This window comes from Paroedura picta, chromosome 11 (genome assembly GCF_049243985.1).
Source record: "Paroedura picta isolate Pp20150507F chromosome 11, Ppicta_v3.0, whole genome shotgun sequence".
Classification (NCBI taxonomy): Eukaryota; Metazoa; Chordata; class Lepidosauria; order Squamata; family Gekkonidae; genus Paroedura; species Paroedura picta.
This window is the reverse complement of record NC_135379.1, coordinates 64,644,925-64,657,286: the sequence shown is the minus strand read 5'-3', so window position 1 is coordinate 64,657,286 and position 12,362 is coordinate 64,644,925. Positions and strand designations below refer to the sequence as shown.

The following is a 12,362-nucleotide window of genomic DNA, read 5'->3' as shown; positions in this document are numbered from 1 at the left end:
ACCTCACAGACTTGAAGAACAGTAATTGCTTTCATAATTTTTGGGTGTGGGGGGGGGGCTGAGAGTCATGCTTTGTGCATTGTGGGGGAAATATTTCTTGGCTACACCTAGCTGTAGCAACACATTCATTGCTCCAGGCTCTTTGCTCAAAATTTTTGTTTAAAAGCCCTGTTCGGATAGAAGGGAGAGGGAGGCAGGCTTGAGGGTGGGCTCTGGAGACAGAGATCACGCTACTTTGCCCACGTTGGTTACGCACATGTCCTTGGCATGTGGCTTGCTGCTTGCTCTCCTCACGCTACCACCAGATGATTGGGGGAATCTACTTTTTGTGATTCCCCAACTATCGCTTTAAAATGGAGGATTTAGCTGCCTGTTTGCTGCTGGAATGCTGGATGCAGACGGCATTGTGTAAAACATTTTTTAAAAAATCATCCTCATAAGGTTAATGTTTCACTTTTTTACTTGGGTGTGGAATTGACCCAGGAGACTACTGAGTGAGAGGGGTAACAAGCAAGATCTCTACCTGGGTATATCAGGGTGTTCCTGTTAAAAGAACTGCCAAATCCGAAATGAAACAAAACGGATCTTTACTGAAAAATAAATTTTAAGCCCAAACACACTTTCACACAATTTAAACAGACACAAGTACACAAGAAGAAAGTAATGGGTTGAGATGATGTGACAGAAGGTATAACAGACTGGATCAGGAAAAGTCTAATAGGTACCTTCTGTGATATGAAGAAGTCCAAAGGAGAATCAGCAAGATGATCTGTGTGTGTGTTGGTTGGGCAGTTTGGATCCAAGCACACCACAAACATGGCTATGGCCACATGTCTGTTGAAATACCCTATTTCATGACTGGCCAGGCAGCTAACCCCTAAAACAAAAGGAGTTAGTGTAGTTACTGAAAGTGAGGCAAAGAAATGTTGACCAGGTAATGGCTTTGTCACTGTTGAGACAAAAGCCTTTGATTATATATTGGTCTGAAGCAGCAGAAGGAAGTTTGAGTCCAGTAGCATCCCTTAACGGTGCTGATCTTAAAGGTGTCACTGGATTCCAATTTTGTTTTGTTCTTTTACAGTAGGGAAGAACTCTCCTCCCTTGCCTGTACAACAGGATGCACTGTTACGCCCCAATTGCCTCTAAAAGGTTCAATAAGAGAGGTTGAAGTCTGTTTCACACAGCTGTTTTAAAAAAAAACTATTTTTCTCTGTCTCTTAGCTTCTTCTCGGCAGATAGTTGGCAGGGCAGAGTCCGTAACTCTGGTTGTCAGAGATACCAAGGCGATGCTATACCTTGCTAGAACTTTGATAGTGGCTGCCTAGCAACGGACAGTTGCAAACAGCAGCTGGGGGGGGGGAACCATCTCTTTAGCCACTGGGGTGAGCTGTTTGTTTTGCAGGCGGGGACCCGGTGGGTGGATGCTTTCAAAGAAAACAAGTCCTGCTGGGAAAACTCATAAAACAAACATTTTCAGATATGGAGGAAGAGCTTGGAGAGTTGCCCCATGCAGATGGGGAGAGAAAACACAGTGCTTTATCTTCTAGGGATAAGGAATGATCTCAGCAGTAGCTTTGTTGAACAAAGAGGTCTGTGATGGCCAGTAAACATAACCGAGACAATTGAATAACTTCACATTGCAGGAAAGGGGAAGGGCTGAGACCTTAGAATCTTGTTATTGTGTTGTTGTTGTTCCTTTCAGGAAAACGGCAGGAAGAATCAGGAAAATAAAAATCTAAATTCGGGGAGAACTGATCTCTGGTGATCAGTTGTCATTCTGGGAGATCTCCACAACCCACCTGTGGGGGACTGGTAACCCAATCCCCCAGTGGCATCAGGAAATTCTGAGCTATCAGGCAATGATGATGTCAATTGTTTCATCGTCCAAGCAAGTAGCTATTGGAAATATGATAGATCGAACTAATCTACATTTGGTAGTCAGGCTGATGTCTTGGCTTTTCCATGTTGGGTTCAAGCTTGCAATTCCTGAGCGGCCCAGAGCAATTCAATGTTTTATTTCCATACTGACCAATTTGTGATCCAAGAAAAATGAATTCTTGAATGCATTCAGTTAAATTATTACATTAAACCCCACGGAGGGAGAAAGGGCTGAGGGCAGCTGGGAGCGGGGCAACGGGAGGAGTGGTCAGCAGCCTTGGGAAGGACATGCCAGCAGGTAAGGGGCATGCCGAGGAGAAGGAAAACATGGGCAGGGGAAAGGAGTGGGGGCCTGGAAATTCCATGTTTGGGCTCTCCCAAAACCTGGAACCGGCCCTGTCCCGGATACCGAGAGAGAAATTGGGCAGGCCTGCAAAGTAAGAACTGTACTGAACAAGTAGATGGTGCAGTGTAACCAAAAAAGGTTGAGACCAAAATAAACCGAAATAAAAATATCACTAAGAATGCAGTGCTGACATACAAAATATCAAATACACTTTAATTATACATTCAAAGATGTGAAATCATTTAAAAACCACATTCTAAAAGCTCTGCATATGTGCCTATACCTAATATAAAGACAAGTGTCCAAATATAGAAGTACAGGTAAAAAGGTTTAAACTACAAGTACAACAATATAGGCTAGATATCAGGAAAAAATTTTTCACAGAGTAGATCAGGTGGAATAGGCTGCCTAAGGAGGTGGTGAGCTCCCCTTCACTGGCAGTCTTCAAGCAAAGGTTGGATACACACTTTTCTTGGATGCTTTAGGATGCTTAGGGCTAATCCTGCGTTGAGCAGGGGGTTGGACTAGATGGCCTGTATGGCCCCTTCCAACTCTAGGATTCTATGATTCTAGGTATAATTTCCACATACCAGAACCAAATGCATTCTGGCTAAAGGCCTTCCACAATGGTAAAATCCAAATTGAGCAATCCATATCCATGCGTTAAACATAAAACATAAATATAAATATTACAAACTCATAAAATGCTACATGAAACTCAATGTGAACCAATGTAGCTAATTTTGTTTCCTGGGCTCAACATTTTTGTTGCCCATTTTTGTAGGTTTGTATGTGTTTGGGGGAACACCCCCCCTCCCCCCCAAAATGCCTGCAGTGTCTCCGGTCACGCACACGTGCCCATTCTACCCACTCGGCCTTGTTCCAGTGGCATAAAGTGGCATTATTCCACACAGCACTGTTTCTCGGACTGCTGCGTGGCTGGCAGACATATCGGCCCCGCTTCTTTCCCTCAAGTCTCCCTGGTCAAGTCACTTTTGAAGTCAGCAGGATCTTCAGGATCTTTAGCGCCAGGCGGCACTAAATCTTTTCAGGCCAACAACTATTAATAAACCACCGTTCTGGAGAACTGGAGGAGTTGCGTGCCAATTAAATACCCAATAATACTTGAGTGCTCGAGTTTAGATCCCCCGCCCCATCCTGCACACCTGTGGCAACGGGGAAAAAGGCGTGGACTTTCCCCAGAGGCCCACCTTTACTGCATTCATCCAGATTAATATAAGCCATGAAATACCATTGTGGGAGCCAAGGATTTGATGTGCTGCTTCAGGACTGACTTCAGCTGTATCAGAAGAGCAGATGGTGGCTCTTCTCTTTACACCTGGCCGACGGCTGTGTAATTTAGCCAGTTTCTTGTCATGGAAGATGGGCTGAGCAGGTGAGGCTTGCGAGCCAGCCCAGGGGCAACCCTAAACATGCCCGATTATGCATAGCTTCCGCTAAACTTGCTGGGACTCAATTCTGACTCAGTGTGAATTGGACTGGGCTGTCAAAGATGCAGCTACAGGCCTTGACAGTTTTGATTCACAGGATGTCTCTCGTAGGAACGTTTTGGAAGGCAAGCCTTTCTTCATAATCTCTGCCAGCAACGCAGAGGTGATAAAACGACCTCCTAGGATTGTAGTCAGGATTGCTGAGGGCCGAACTATGCAGCGTCCTTGAATCTCCAGATCGACTGAATCTCCAGTTGACCAGGCATGTACTGGGATTTCTCTGCTTTGAACTTAATTCCCGGATGTGAGCACGCCCAATTCAGATCGGGATTGTGATGGGCAGGTCTGGGGGGCTTCTATATGCCCAACTGGAAAAGGCTTTGGGGAGCTACTATTTGCCCCCTGGAGAATCTCACACGTTGCACATCAGTACATCCAGGTTCTCCAGCGAAGCTCAGGACGCCTCCCTCAGGCTGTTACACAGGATGAAAGTCTTAAGGACCTTTTCCCTGAATGCCACAGTCCTGCTCAGGATCAGGCCCAACATATCCCTTCCAAATTCCTCAGTTCTATCTGAGGCTGAATACGGCCTCAGCTCCAGCCTCAGCCCTGTTGGGCCTGTTTCTTCTCAACCATGGCTTTTTTGGGAAGAGCTCAGTGTGTGTGACATAACATGGGATGCCATTCTGCTGCAGCAGCTCCACCAATGCCGAAGTGCGTGGCTCCCTCCAGCCGTCCTGCCATGGGTATGAGGCCTCAGAGTCCACCTGCCCAGGTGGGCATTTTCTCCGGCTGATCCTTGTTGCCTGGAGATCTCTTGGACTTCTGATTGCCAGCCACCACCTGGAGGTTGGCAACCCTACTCTCCACTAGCAATTCTGGGAGGTCTCCAGCCTGCACCTGGAGGTTGGCAAGCCTAATAAAGATTAGTGTGCTGTCCGTACCCCCTACTCCCATGTCCAGCAGCAACGACTTGGCTTAGCAGCGGTCACAAGTGCTTGAACTCATGGTCAGAAGGAGCCTTCGAATTTGTCCAGAGAGCGGCCGAGATCCCTTTCCTTGCTGCCGGGCTCGGTGGCCGGGCCTCAGCCTCTGGCCCAGTGTTGGTCTGAGCGATTTAGCATGTCTGGACATTGGGAAACGGGCGCTACATCACTCTAGGGGTCGATCTCTGTGAATGGCATGCCTCTGTTGGTCTCGAGCTGCCCTCTGATCCGCTCGGCCGTTGTCTTCCTCTCTGCACATGGCCTTCCGGGGAGACCCACATCTCTGCAGGTCCCACATCCCCCCACGCAAGCTGGCCATTTGGGAAGGGAATGGCCCTTGATTGTGACACACACGGACCCATGAGGCTGCCTGCCTTCAATCCCGGGACCCTCTGAGTCCGCCAGTGTTACCTGCTCAGACTGGCAGTGGCTCTCCAGGGCTTTTCCCCTGCCCCCTGCCTGCTCCAGCTTGGTCAATGGTTAAAAGTGGTGGCTTCTAATCTGGCATGCCAGGTTGGATTTCCTGCTCCTCCTCCACATGCAGCCAGCTGTTCTGACCAAGCAGGAACATCAGGGCTCTCTCAGCCTCACCCACCCCACAGGGCGTCTGTTGTGGGGAGAGGAAGGGAAGGCGACTGGAAGCTGCTTTGAGACTCCTTCCGGTAGGGAAAAGCGGCATCTAAGAACCACCTTTTCATCTTCTTCAGTAATCTCAGAGCTCTCTCAGTCTCCCCTCCCTCATGAAGTGTCTGTTGTGGGAGAGGAAAGGGAAGGAGATTGGAAATTGCTTTGAGACTCCTTCAAGTAGAGAAAAGCGGCCTATAAGAACCAACTCTTCTTCTCCTTCAGTAATCTCAGGGCTCTCAGCCTCCCCTCCCTCACAGGGTCTGTTGTGGGGAGAGGAAGGGAAGGTGACTGGAAGCCACTCTGAGACTCCTTCGGGTAGAGAAAAGCGGCATATAAGAACCAACTCTTCTTCTGCTTCTTCAGTAATCTCAGGGCTCTCTCAGCCTCACCCACCCCACAGGATGTCTGTTGTGGGGAGAGGAAGGGAAGGTGACTGGAAGCCACTCTGAGACTCCTTCGGGTAGAGAAAAGTGGCATATAAGAACCAACTCTTCTTCTGCTTCTTCAGTAATCTCAGGGCTCTCTCAGCCTCACCCACCCCACAGGATGTCTGTTGTGGGGAGAGGAAGGGAAGGTGACTGGAAGCCACTCTGAGACTCCTTCGGGTAGAGAAAAGTGGCATATAAGAACCAACTCTTCTTCTGCTTCTTCAGTAATCTCAGGGCTCTCTCAGCCTCACCCACCCCACAGGATGTCTGTTGTGGGGAGAGGAAGGGAAGGTGACTGGAAGCCACTCTGAGACTCCTTCGGGTAGAGAAAAGTGGCATATAAGAACCAACTCTTCTTCTGCTTCTTCAGTAATCTCAGGGCTCTCTCAGCCTCACCCACCCCACAGGATGTCTGTTGTGGGGAGAGGAAGGGAAGGTGACTGGAAGCCACTCTGAGACTCCTTCGGGTAGAGAAAAGCGGCATAGAAGAACCAACTCTTCTTCTCCTTCAGTAATCTCAGGGCTCTCAGCCTCCCCTCCCTCACAGGGTCTGTTGTGGGGAGAGGAAGGGAAGGTGACTGGAAGCCACTCTGAGACTCCTTCGGGTAGAGAAAAGCGGCATATAAGAACCAACTCTTCTTCTGCTTCTTCAGTAATCTCAGGGCTCTCTCAGCCTCACCCACCCCACAGGATGTCTGTTGTGGGGAGAGGAAGGGAAGGTGACTGGAAGCCACTCTGAGACTCCTTCGGGTAGGGAAAAGCGGCATATAAGAACCAACTCTTCTTCTGCTTCTTCAGTAATCTCAGGGCTCTCTCAGCCTCACCCACCTCACAAGGCGTCTGTTGTGGGGAGAGGAAAGGGAAGGCGACTGGAAGCCGCTCGGAGGCTCCTTCAGGGAGGGAAAAGCGGCGTCTAAGCACCGTCTCTTCCTCTGCTTCTTCCTCTCCCGCGGGGCGGCTGTGCGGGGAAGGCGTGGCGGCAGGCCCTTCGGGGGCGAGCCTTGCCCTCCGGGTGGCGCCCGCGGGCACCTGTCCCCCCTCCCCCTCCCCCTCCCCCCCCCCGTGGGGCCGCGGGCAGCCTGGCCGCCTTTCTGCGGGCGGAAGGGGGAAGCGCCGCGCGCGCCTTGTAAGGCAGCGGTGCTGCCGCCCGGGCGGCCGGGGAGGAGCCGCGGAGGCCGGCGGGCCGCGGCGCCGCGGGAGGCGGGCGGGAGGCGGCGCGGGCCAGGCTTGCCTCAGCCGTCCAGGCAGCCAGGCGGAGAGCGGGCGAGCGGGCGAGCGGGCGAGCGGGCGGCGGAGGCGCTGGCCCAGAGGAGCCGCGAGGTGAGCGGGGCAGCGGGGCAGCGGGGCAGCGGGGCGGCCGGGAGGGGAGGGGAGGGGAGGGGAGGGGAGGGGGGGCGCCTCGGGGCCGGCGTGGGGCGGACTGGTCCTCTGTGGGGGGTGGCGGCGCGCTTCCCTTGGCCTGGCCTGGCCTGGCCTCCTTGGGGAGGCTGCTCCGGCTGCGCATCTCGCCCCCCCCCCCCATTCCCGGCGCATCTTCCCCGAGCTGGCGAGGCGGACCCTCCAGCATGAGCAAGCCGCCGCCGCCGCCGCCGCCCTCCTCTCCGGCACCTCGATGCACCTGTCGGGGGGGGGAGGGGGCAGAATTCGTGGCGGGTCCCGGTGCCCCCAGCCGCGGTCATCGTGGCCACAGCGCGGGAGCGAGCGGGCGAGCGGGCGAGCGGGCGAGGGAGGGAGGGAGGGAGGGAGGGAGGGAGGGAGGGAGGGAGGGAGCGCGCGCGGCGTGTTGACCCCCTGAGGACGGGTCAGGCGCGCGATGTGGGCTGCAGCCCTCCGGAGCGCGTCTCCCAGAGCGGGCGTCCGCCTCCGGCCAGGGGAGAGCCCGTGTGCGTCGCGTGGAGCTGCTTGCGGAGACGGATGCGGAGCTGCAGGCGCCGCGATGCTCGGCGGGCGGTGCGAGCGCAGGGGAGATGCTCCGTCCCCCGCGGCTCAAGCCCTTTCCTGTTTGCGGGCCTGAGGAGAGGCGTTGAATGGCCTGCTGCCGCCTCCCCGTGAATGCCAAGGCACTCCTGTGGCGCTTGGGACTTTTCTCTTTTTTAAAATCTAATTAACGACTGCATTGCATAAATAACCATGCGGTTCTTAAACTATGTGCAGATGTCTTTCTCTTGGCCACTGAGATTCCTTCCCTTAGAGATTCCTTAAGACCTCAGCTTTGAAAAATAACCCTTCGGGCAGGGGCAGCCTAGCTGTAGTTTTCTAGATGACCAAGTACTACAATTACCATCAGCCCTTGCCAGCATGTGCTCCTGGGAATTGTAATCCATGGACAGCCGGAGAGCCGCAGTTTGCCCACTCCTGGCTTAGGGTTTGACACTCTCCTTTGAAAGAGCCAGCCACAGTTAACCTCATTGGTTGTGGGTTTTGATTGTTTGGTCACTTTATATATGCTCAGAGACACTGTTTCTCGTTATTTCACATCTCAAGGTGGGTAATGCTGTTTAAGAATTCTGGGGGCTCAAAACAAGCCTAAATTTACATTTTCTTTGTAATGATTCCTTGTTCAATTGATACCCCGCCCGTGAAGAGTTTTGAGCTGAATTCTCTTAGGTTAGAACTCTCCCTTATGGGGCTGCCCCTCACCTTGACTAGGTCAGACTTCTGAGGAAATAAATGGAAGCCAGTGACCAAAGAACCTTCCGGAAGGCCCTTCCCAAGGCCAAGAGTCTTCTGCGTTATTTGAGCTCTTAGTATAAGAAACATGCAATTTGAATAAGAGCAGGACTTTTAAAGTTCAGAAACCTTTGCTCACATACAACAAATATCTTTCTTTGATGAATAACTTGTCCCTACTTCTGCTCTTTAAAGAGGAGCAGTCCTATGAATCTAATGAAATTATGAATATAAAATAAAATAGCCTTTTCTAAATAAAATAAAACTTGTCTATTCCCTGTATGCAGAATGTGAGAAATAATGAAATCCTGGACAAGAATTCTAGCTTTCTCTCTGTCCTACTCATTTGCTGAGTTCTAGGAAGTAGATTCAGTCAGGCGAACTCTCTTTAGATCAAGACTAGGTCTTTCTTAGCCATCTTTGGGCCTTGTTAATCATAGAATCATAGAGTTGGAAGGGGCCATACAGGCCATCTAGTCCAACCCCCTGCTCAATGCAGGATCAGCCCAGAGCATCCTAAAGCAGCGGTCCACAAGCTTTCGCCTGCTGCGGACCGCTGCGGCGTAGTGGGGGAGAGGGCGGCCAGAGGACATGCACACGCACGGCAGACACGCATGCGCGGACCGCCGTGCACGTGCGTTTGTGCCCGGTAGGGGCGCAAACACACGTGCGCAGCAGTCCGCGCATGCGCGTTTGCGCTGCCGCCATGGTGGCGGCCGCGGCTCCCCCTCCCGGCCCCTCCGGGCCGCTAGCAAATCGGCCGATTAGCTTGCGACTCGGCAAGCTTCTCTTCCCTCCCCTCCCAAAATAAGAAGCTTGCCAGGCCGCAAACTAATCGGCCGCTTTGGCGAGCTTCTAGCTTCGGGGGGGGGGGAGGGAAGAAGGAGCCGTGGCCCGGCACCAAGGCCTTTGCGGCCCGGCACCGGGCTGCGGCCCGCGGGTTGGGGACCACTGTCCTAAAGCATCCAAGAAAAGTGTGTATCCAACCTTTGCTTGAAGACTGCCAGTGAGGCAATAAGAAAGCTCTGCAGGGCAGGTGTTTGAGACTATTGGACTAGGATCTGGAAGGCCCAGGTTCAAATCCACACTCCGCCATGAAGCTTTCTAGGTGATCCATCATTTTCTCTCTGAGTAGCCCTCGTCACAATTTCAGAGGGCAGCCATCTTGGTCTGTAGTAGACTGGCTCAATTTGTGTCTGGTAACACCAGTGAGGCCAACAAGACTTTCAGGGTTTGAGCCTTGGTTCCCAGGAGCTCATTTCCCCACCACCACCCCAAATCTTGTTGGTGCTACTGGATTAATGTGACCATGGGTAAAGCGTTTGGGGGGTGGGGGGTTCTTGATTAAAAATTTGGTCTATATGGAGCAACAAAAAGTTTCATAGAACGCATACAATGCAAAAATAGTATTGTAATATATATTTTCAAATTTCAACATAAGTACGATTTGCCAGGTACCCCCAGATGTCCCTCCAAAAAGTGGGGCAATCTGGTCACCTTATATTGGATTGGAATCTGTCTCCATCTCACAGTATTGTTGTAAGGATAAGATGGAGGAGCACAACATTACCCATGCTACCCTGAGGACAGGGGAGGAAGGGAAGGATAAAAAATGCGCTGAATAAATAAGTGTATTTTTAATATGAACTTAATACCGCTCAGTCCTTGGCTATGTGGACAAAGTGCTTTTGTTGCTCTCCCAAAGGGTGTTAAGTGTGGTGATTCTCACAGGCATTGTCTATTGTAGTTGGGGACAATGGCTTTTGTCACAGGACTGAAGAATGAGATGACAGAGGATTACCAGAGAGGGGCTGGTCATTGTAGGATTTTGTAGTGATTCAGAACCTGTTTCACTAGAGGCAGCAGCATGACCCCAGGGAATGAGGGCCAAAGATTGCAGGAAACAAAGAACCAAGGCCGGACGAGGCCGTTTTAAGCAGGGTGTAAATCATTTTTGGCTTTGGAGTGGTGAGTCTGTGGTGGGTGCGGCAACAAAATGGCAGCTGCAGAATGGCTACCACAGGGGGTGGAGCCACCTGGATTGTGGTTGCCACAGCTGAACTTTGGTCACACAGTGAAGATTCGTGTGCTGTGATGGCAGCTGCAGGTTTTAAAAAATCTTCACTGCCCGTCAGACGTCTTGCTGAGGAAAAGCCCCCCCCCTATTTTCTAAAAACACTTGGTGGGCACCAGGAAAAGTGCCAGCAGGTGTCGTGGCACTCTCAGCCCCCATCTAAGGGACCCCTGGCGTAAGTAGAGAAGAAGAGCTGTTTTTTTTATTCCCTACTTTTTACTATCTGAAGGAGTCTCAAAGCTGGTTACAAACACCTTTCCCTTCCTCTCCCCACAACAGGGACCTTGTGAGGTAGGTGGCTGAGAGAGCCCAAGGTCACCCAGCTGGCTGCATGTGGAGAGGAGTGGGGAATCGAACCCAGCTCTCCCGATTAGAGGCTGCTGCTCTTAACTGCTACACCATGCTGGTATTGTGCCATCTTGCTTGCATGGCCTCATCCACTTTTTGAACTCATATGACAGGTTCCAAGCAGGTGCAGGGCACCATGTGGCACCCACGGGTACCCAGCTGAAGACCTCTGGCTAAAAACAAGTGTCCGTGGCAAAGCCTGTTCCCCATTTTTACATAGCTTTTGGTCCTAGTTGCAGATCCTACACAAACCATTGTTGTTCTGCTTTTCCCACGTGGAAATCTTTACTGTTGTATCAGATGCCTGAAGAGAGAGGATCCCATGTTTTGGTGGGCCTCCACTCTCACAACTCCCCTACAAGGGCCCGGTCCAGCTTGGCTTTTGCAGGCAGGAGAAGACCTTGCCATTAGCTAAGCAGGGGCAACCGGCGGTTTTCCTGCAGGGAGAGAGCGAGATTCTCCAGAGAACATGGTTATAACAGCCCCGGGAAGGCACCCAGCGAAAGAGGTTTGTTGTGTAGGAGGGGAGAAGATTAAAATGTAAAAAGGGCCTGTGACAAGTCATGTGAGCATGAGAGATGTGGTGAGCATTTCCAGCAGAAACTCAAATGACTGAGTGATGTTTTCACGATGAGCTCCCAAATGCAGCACCAGCTCCACTCGTCTGCGGCTGATCTCCTTTCTCCAGTGTGTGTGTGTGTGTGTGTGTGTGTGTGTGTGCATTGTCGACTGGCATGGCTGCGTCTGGTTCCTTAGGCTGGCCCGCTTATGAATTGTCAGGGGAGGACGCAGGGTCTTGAGCCAGCCCTGTCTCTTGTGAAGGGTGTTACGTGGAGCTGTTTCTGCCCACTGTGTCCAGAGTGGGAGTCTCTTGGCAGAACTTGAGCACCAGCATGGCGTGGTGGTGAAGAATGTTGTTCAATGTGGTTTGAGTTCAGGGGCACCTTTGAGACCAACCAAGTTTAACTCTGGGTATAAGCTTTCGTGTGTATGCCCAGAATTGAACTTGGTTGGTCTTAAAGGTGCCCCTTCATTCCCTTGCTTCAGACCTGGGGGGGGGGGAGGGGGGGCAAGTGGTGACTCTCTAGATGTCTGTGGTCTACAATTACTCAGGTGCGTGTTGGATCAAGTGCAGGTGTTTCCTCCACGGGGATCAATCTTCTGTGCTGCTGAATGCTGGAAGGTGGTGGGTTTAAGCACCCCCAATGTCTTAGGCAGGCATCTAAAGGGGGTTAGAGGGTGAAACTAATCCCCCCCCCATCTTTCTCTAATGACCTCAATTTTAATAATAGTAATTTTATTTTTATATTCCACCTTTCCCTCAGGGCAGGTAATATCAGATTTAAAACAATAAGAACAAAAATTAATTACATGTATAACAACATTAATAAATATAAATTTAAGCTTTAAAATTCATTTAAAAGTTGCCGCCTCTTCCGATTTAAAACCTTACCCAGGAGTTTCCCTGGTTGGATGTGTTCTCAAGCCAGGAGGCCGGCATCTTTCTGGCATCCTTTCCTGGCCTCAGTCTGCCTCGCAGGCCCTTTGGAACAG

The 12,362-nt window shown here is 51.4% G+C and overlaps 1 protein-coding gene across 1 annotated transcript in view; it reads left to right on the top strand.

Moving 5' to 3' along the window:
• Positions 1–6,811: 6,811 nt before the first annotated feature.
• Positions 6,812–12,362, top strand: part of TPPP (tubulin polymerization promoting protein) — a 46,855-nt gene continuing 41,304 nt past the window's right edge. Inside the window, exon 1 of the mRNA XM_077303614.1 lies at positions 6,812–7,036. The gene's annotated coding sequence lies outside the window, so the exon portion shown is untranslated. The remainder of the gene's footprint in view (positions 7,037–12,362) is intronic.